The 6,000-nt window shown below is 44.5% G+C and overlaps 1 protein-coding gene across 11 annotated transcripts in view; it reads left to right on the top strand.

Moving 5' to 3' along the window:
- Positions 1 to 6,000, top strand: part of CEP164 (centrosomal protein 164) — an 85,656-nt gene continuing 79,656 nt past the window's right edge. For 8 of the 11 annotated variants that reach the window (XM_037057523.1, XM_037057522.1, XM_037057516.1 and 5 more), the window contains exons 1-2: positions 1 to 131; positions 3,194 to 3,318. The gene's annotated coding sequence lies outside the window, so the exon portion shown is untranslated. Of the gene's footprint in view, positions 132 to 2,637; positions 2,722 to 3,193; positions 3,319 to 6,000 lie in introns of those variants that run through there. The other 3 variants (XM_037057514.1, XM_037057513.1, XM_037057515.1) reach the window with 3 other exon arrangements.

Here is a 6,000-nt window from a genome sequence, read left to right as displayed (position 1 = left end):
AAGTGGTTGCGGCCAGCTGCGGGGCAACACCCCGGCGTCCCTGGAAGCGGGAAAGCTAGGAACCGGCTGGTGCTGGGGAAGCTGCGCAGACCCGGGAACCCTCGCCCAGAACTTTCCGGGGTTAGGGACAGGTGAGGACGTCTTTGAGGGAGGGCTTGGGTGGTGAGGAAAGGAGGGAAGCGGGGGAGTCGAGGCACTCTTGGAGTGCCAACGAGCGGGGTGTGCACGAGCGTGGGCGGGAATTGAAGAAAGAAGTGAAAAAGTAACGGCCGGACTAGTGTGCTTCCATCCAGAATCTCTTCGAGTGGCGAAAGGGACCCCAGGCCAATTGCTGGCCAGGCAGTGATTCACCTAGAGGTTCAGTTACCATCTATTTAATGGTGACTTCCCACACTGGCTCCATCCAGACTCCTGAGGTCAGACTCGCTTACTGATCATTCCCAACCTTTCTGGTCCTCCAACTCTGGTCCTCCTCTTGTAGTTCCTGTTTCAGTGACGGACTTCATTCACTTAGCCAAGTCTGCACCTGAACTTCATCTTCTGTATGCAGCAAACATACTTGTTGGGTATTTCTTGTAGTCTAGGCCATATGCCAGGTGAGGCTGTTGGGCAGGATGTAAAAATGAAAAGGTAACGGATCAGGACACTGGCTTAAGTGCTCCGATTTGCCACCTCTCCTTTCCTCACTTGCTGTAGACATCAGGCCCTGTTAGTCTTCTCCTAATATCCATGATAAGCCCTTACTTTCTATTCCCACAGCCACTAATTTCATAATTTCTTGCCTATGTCTTCAGGATAATTTCTTAAGTGGTTCCTCTGCCTCCGTTCTTGCCCTCCTCTAATTAGTTCTTGCACATCCGTCATGAAATCCTGTGATGACTCCTCATCATGTACATGATACAGCTCTTTATAATGTGCACCTTGCCTTCCATTGTAGATGAAAGCCACCTTCTCTCCTCTGCCACCTTTCCGGTTGTCCACTGCATTCACTCTGGTCGTGTCAGAGTGGTTATATCTCAGGCTTTGGAGTCACATAGATATGGCTATGTGCATGTTTTGCTGTGTCATTTACTACCTGTGAGACTTTGGACAATGTGTTTTTAAACTTTGAGACTCAGTTTCTTTATTTGAAAAGTGGGGGAAATAATCTACCTAGCTAAGAAGATAAGATGAAGTTATGTATTAGTACAGTTCGAGGAACAGAGGAACTTTAAACTTAAAGCTTACACTCCCTGCGTTCGGGGAGTATAAGCTTTTGTTGTAATGAATGAATTCTCTGTATTCACCATATTCTTTTTCTTCTCCTTTGCCTTGTACATCTTGTTTGTTCTGCCTTAAATTCCCTTACTCCCTTATCCTGGTGCACTTCTGCATATCCTTCAAGAACCATTTCAATGGTTGTCTTATCTGTAATGCTTTCCCTGCTCTTCCAAAGTAAGGTTAGTTGCCCTTTTGTGTCCCATTGTATTTTGTTACTTCCCTTAATGTGGTTAACATATTATACAGCCATGTGTTTGTGTGTTTGGCTTCCCAGCCAGGCTATGCTGGAGTTCAAGCCGTGTAATCAGGTTTGCAGCCCTAATAGCGAGCACAGTGCCTGCCTGTGGTCCGTGTTCAATAACTGGCTATGGAGTATGTGAGTGGCCTTAATTTATATTCCTGCATGCTAGATCTGTCTTCTGGAACAATGCAAAATAAGCCTTTTGAGAATGTGAATTGTAGCCCCAGCTGGTGTGGCTCAGTTGATTGGGCATTGTCCCACAAACTGAAGGGTTGCTGGTTCGATTCTCATTCGGGCACATGCCTGGGTTGCAGGTTAATCCCCAATTGAGGTGCATACAGAAGGCAGCTGATTGATGTTTCTCACATCGATGTTTCTCTCCCTCCCTTCTCCTCTCACAAATTAAAAAATAAAACAATAAAAAATTTAGAAGAATGAATAGCTCTTACTATTTAGCTCTTACTATGTTTTAAGTATTTTACATGTATTGAATCATATAACTCACAACCCTTTGAAATAGGTATTGTTATTATCCCCATTTTACAGATGAGGAAACAGGCATCCTATTCAGCTGGTAGTGGTAGAGCTTGGATTAATTAAATCCAAGAATGTTCTAAAACCTGTGCTCATTGCCACTACAACTCTATGTTCTGCTTTCTCCCCAAAGCCTTCTTCAGTAAATTTTTTCCGATTTGAACCTTCTTTATAATTGTTCAAGAAGGGAGGAAGAAATAAATATGCAGGGATCCCTAATCATGCATATGCGTGTATATGCTTTGTTCATGTGCAGATGTTCAAAACTTTTTTGCTATGCTGACAAATCAGACAGCATTCTGGGAAGGTTACCACAATGTGGAGGGATTGGGGAACAATGGCATGTATTGAATTAGAAAGGGATACTTAGCTTGGAGTAGGGAAGCCTTGGGTGCTCTCTTTAGGTCCAGAGGGAAGAACAGGCAAATGGGAGGAAGTTTCTTAGATTTTTGGCTTATTATGGGAAAGACCTTTTCATAGTTAATAATCATCTAACTGTGGAATTGGCAATAACATCAGTTTAACATGTATTATGTACTAGGGACTATATTAGGTACTTTATAAGAAGTACCTCATTTAATCCTCAAATAACTTTTTGATGTAGATTGTTTCCATTACACACATGTGGTTATTGAAACCTTGAGAGGTGAAGGACCTTGCCTAATTTTCCTAAGGTCATGCAGCTGGTAAGCAAGAGAGCTAGGATTTGAATTCAGGTGTTTCTGGCCCCAAAGCTGGTACTTCGACCACCATCCTGTGTGTCTTGTAATGCATAGAGAGGAAAAATATGGCATGGGAGGGGGTAGACCAAAGTTCTTACAGAATTTTTTTTTTTTTCTCTTGAGACTCCTTGGTTCTGTGCTAATGGTATATAATAGAGACAGAGCTCCTACAGTTTATATACCTTATTTTGTGCCTGGTCAGAAAATGCAGAGGATGGAGGAGCCATGGCCCTCATAAGTTTGCAGTTTAAGAAGAGAGGTGGAACACATTCCCATGAAAAAAATATTAGGAATAATATGTTTATGAAAATATGAAAACTGTGTTCTTACTGCTGAGGAGGTTATGAGTTGATGGGAGGGGCTGAAGTCAGCCAAGGAGGCCTTCATGGAGGAGGTGTATGAGCCACTTTTTAAAAATTTATTTATTCTTGGCTAGATTCTGGGATTGGCAGGAGATGGATGAGTGCAATTGGATGACCCCTCCCTTACAATTGTTATGGCTCATAGAAGGTCTCAGGCTTCGTGGCAAATAGGACTCATCAGATTTCAACTGATCTGTTGGTAAGTGCTACATGGAGTATGATTTTTTAAAAAAGACTTTATTTGTTCATTTTTAGAGAGGGGAAGGGAGGGAGAAAGAAAGGGAGAGAAACAATGCACTGTTGCCTCTTGTGAGTCCCCCACTGGGGACCTGGCCTGCAACTTAGGCATGTGCCTAGACTGTGAATCGAACTGGTGACCCTTTGGTTTTCAGGCTGGCACTCAATTCACTGAGCCACACCAGCCAGGGCTACATGGAGTATAATATCATTGGTTCTGAAGGCATGTCTGGGGTACTATGAGTGCCTAGTGATGTCCCTCACAGTCTCAGGCTTGGAAAGAGATGTTAGGACACATGACATGTATTTGCAATAGCAGATCTCAGGGCTGCTTTCTTAGGTATCTTATCTTCCCTGTTACCACTCTAGCCAAGTTATCATTATCTTTCTCTCAGACTAGCTCATGGTTTCCCACTTTAATTTCCGTGCAGCAACTCTGATTTTCTTGCTTCCAGTCTGGCTTCCATTCCAGTCTGTATTCCCAGTGGCTGCCAGAATTATCTTTTCAAAATGTCTAACAAAAAGTCTTTCCCAGCTTTTTGAAAACATTTTTTTATAAAGGCCAACTTCTCAGTCCCCACCTCCCCAGCATCATCTCCAACCATGTTTGGTGTTATTTCCTGCTGGAAGGGCCTTGGCACACGCTGCTGCTTCTGCTAGAACACCTGTTCCCTCTGTTTTTGTCTAGTGAATACTTCCCTGTCCTTCAGTTCTCAGCATAGGCTTTATTTAAGTAAGGCCCATTTCTTCCAGAGCTCTTAACTCGTTTACAGTTATACATTGATCTGTGACTTTTTGATTGGTTCGTCACCCCTTTTTTTTAGATTTGATTTATTTATTAGAGAGGGGAAGAGAGGGAGAAAGAGAGAGAGAAACATCAGTGTGTGGTTGCCTCTCACTTGGCCCCCATTGCGGACCTGGCCCACAACTCAGGCATATGACCTGACCTGGAATCGAACGGTGATCCCTCTCCACTGAGCTACACCAGCCAGGGCGGTTTGTCACCCTTTTCCACTACACTGTAGCTCCAGAGGAGTAGCAGCTGAATTGGTTTTTATCACCATTGCATCCCTAGTGCCCAGCAATAAATAAACGTAGCTCAATAAATAGTTCTCGAATGAGTAAATGATCTCTAGTAGCCATTAAATAAATATGGTTTCTCTTCCCACCACCTCCTTCACTTCTACAGTTCTATTCTTTTGGCTTTGGCCTTGCCCACATCTTTTCTGAAGCCAGGCAAAGTGAGGAAAGAAGGTAGAATACAGTCCACCCCTATCTTAATTTTTTTCTGGCACAAGGTTTGCTTGACATTGGAGTGATCCATGAATTCAGATTTTTCAGAGTCTTTCTGACCTTTAAATAGTTAAACATAGATAGCTATCTATACAGCTAATTAGACTCTTTGCCAACAAGGACAGAGATTTACCTGCCCATGCTTTCTAGAGATGTGATTTTATTTCTTAATTTCTTAAATTCTGAGATAATTGATACAATGCCTGGTATAGCTCACTGCCTATTGTATTGAATAGTGTCCAGTCTGATGTTCAGGCCACTGTTGATCCTTCCCTCCCAGGGCTCCTTCCCCTTCACTCTCTTCTCTAACTCAGAGAATTAAAGACTCCTTAAGCCACATCTCCTGCCCTGGGTCCCAGTGCTTTTCGGCTCTGCTTTCAGAGTCAGTGGCCCAACTCATCTCTGACCGTGTGTGGAGGCCGTAGCATTTTGTCCACAGGGCATTGACAGGTTCTTATGATAGACACCAGATTCCCACTTGGTTTTATGTACTGCAGAGAAGAATGCTTCTTCCTTTAGCACTTCTTCCTGAAGTGCTGCCCCAGGTTACTGCCTGGAGATGTCATGGTGGGAATAAGAGGTGGCAGAGCCTTGCTCTCTTGGGTCCAGAGGACTGACAAAGGGAAACGTTTCTTGTGAGTCTTAAGGCAAGACACCTCCCTTGCCCATCTCTCAGCTGTCAGGGTGCAGAGCAGGCCTCGGTAATGGTCCCTTATAGATCCCATGCCTTTTTTCGGGATCCTTCTCTAGAAATCTTGGGACAGATTCAGAGTGACCAGATGTGGTCCTGTCCCGAGCACTCATTCATTGCAGGCCACATTCTGATCTTTTGATGACAGACAGGGTCTTTCTGCTTTCAGAGAACTGTATTATGCTTGCTGCTCCAGGTGGGACAGTGACAGCTTCCCAAAGAGGTGGCTACAGGAGAGGCCAGGACCTGCTCCTCCCTACCCCCGTTGGTCACATGGTGTAGCTGACACCTCCTCAGTTGGGGGACACACTTAGAGTAGTGACCACAGCAGCCACTTTATAGGGTGACTTGTCTCTGCTTCATGGGGCTCCAGCATGGGAGCTGCCATAGGGGAGGATCAGTGTGATCTTGGGGTCCTGAGGTAGTATGGAAGTAGGGACGGGGAGGGGGCAGCAATTTTGGAAGCACACCAGATTGTCAGTTGAAGAATTTGGCACCATCCTGTCCCTGAAGCTGGAAACCTTGGATTCAAGTTAGACTCCTTTCCACTCTTTCCCCTCATGTCCTGGTTTAATTACATCAAAGCATCCCTTGCATCTGTCCCTTCTTCATTCTCACTGCTTCTGGCATAATTTAAGCCCTCTCAGTGATTTTCCTGAT

Source organism: Sturnira hondurensis, unplaced genomic scaffold (genome assembly GCF_014824575.4).
Source record: "Sturnira hondurensis isolate 20B ecotype Veracruz unplaced genomic scaffold, ASM1482457v3 Scaffold0009719, whole genome shotgun sequence".
NCBI lineage: Eukaryota > Metazoa > Chordata > Mammalia > Chiroptera > Phyllostomidae > Sturnira > Sturnira hondurensis.
Note: the sequence above shows the minus strand (reverse complement) of the source record. Positions and strands in the feature narration are given on the sequence as shown.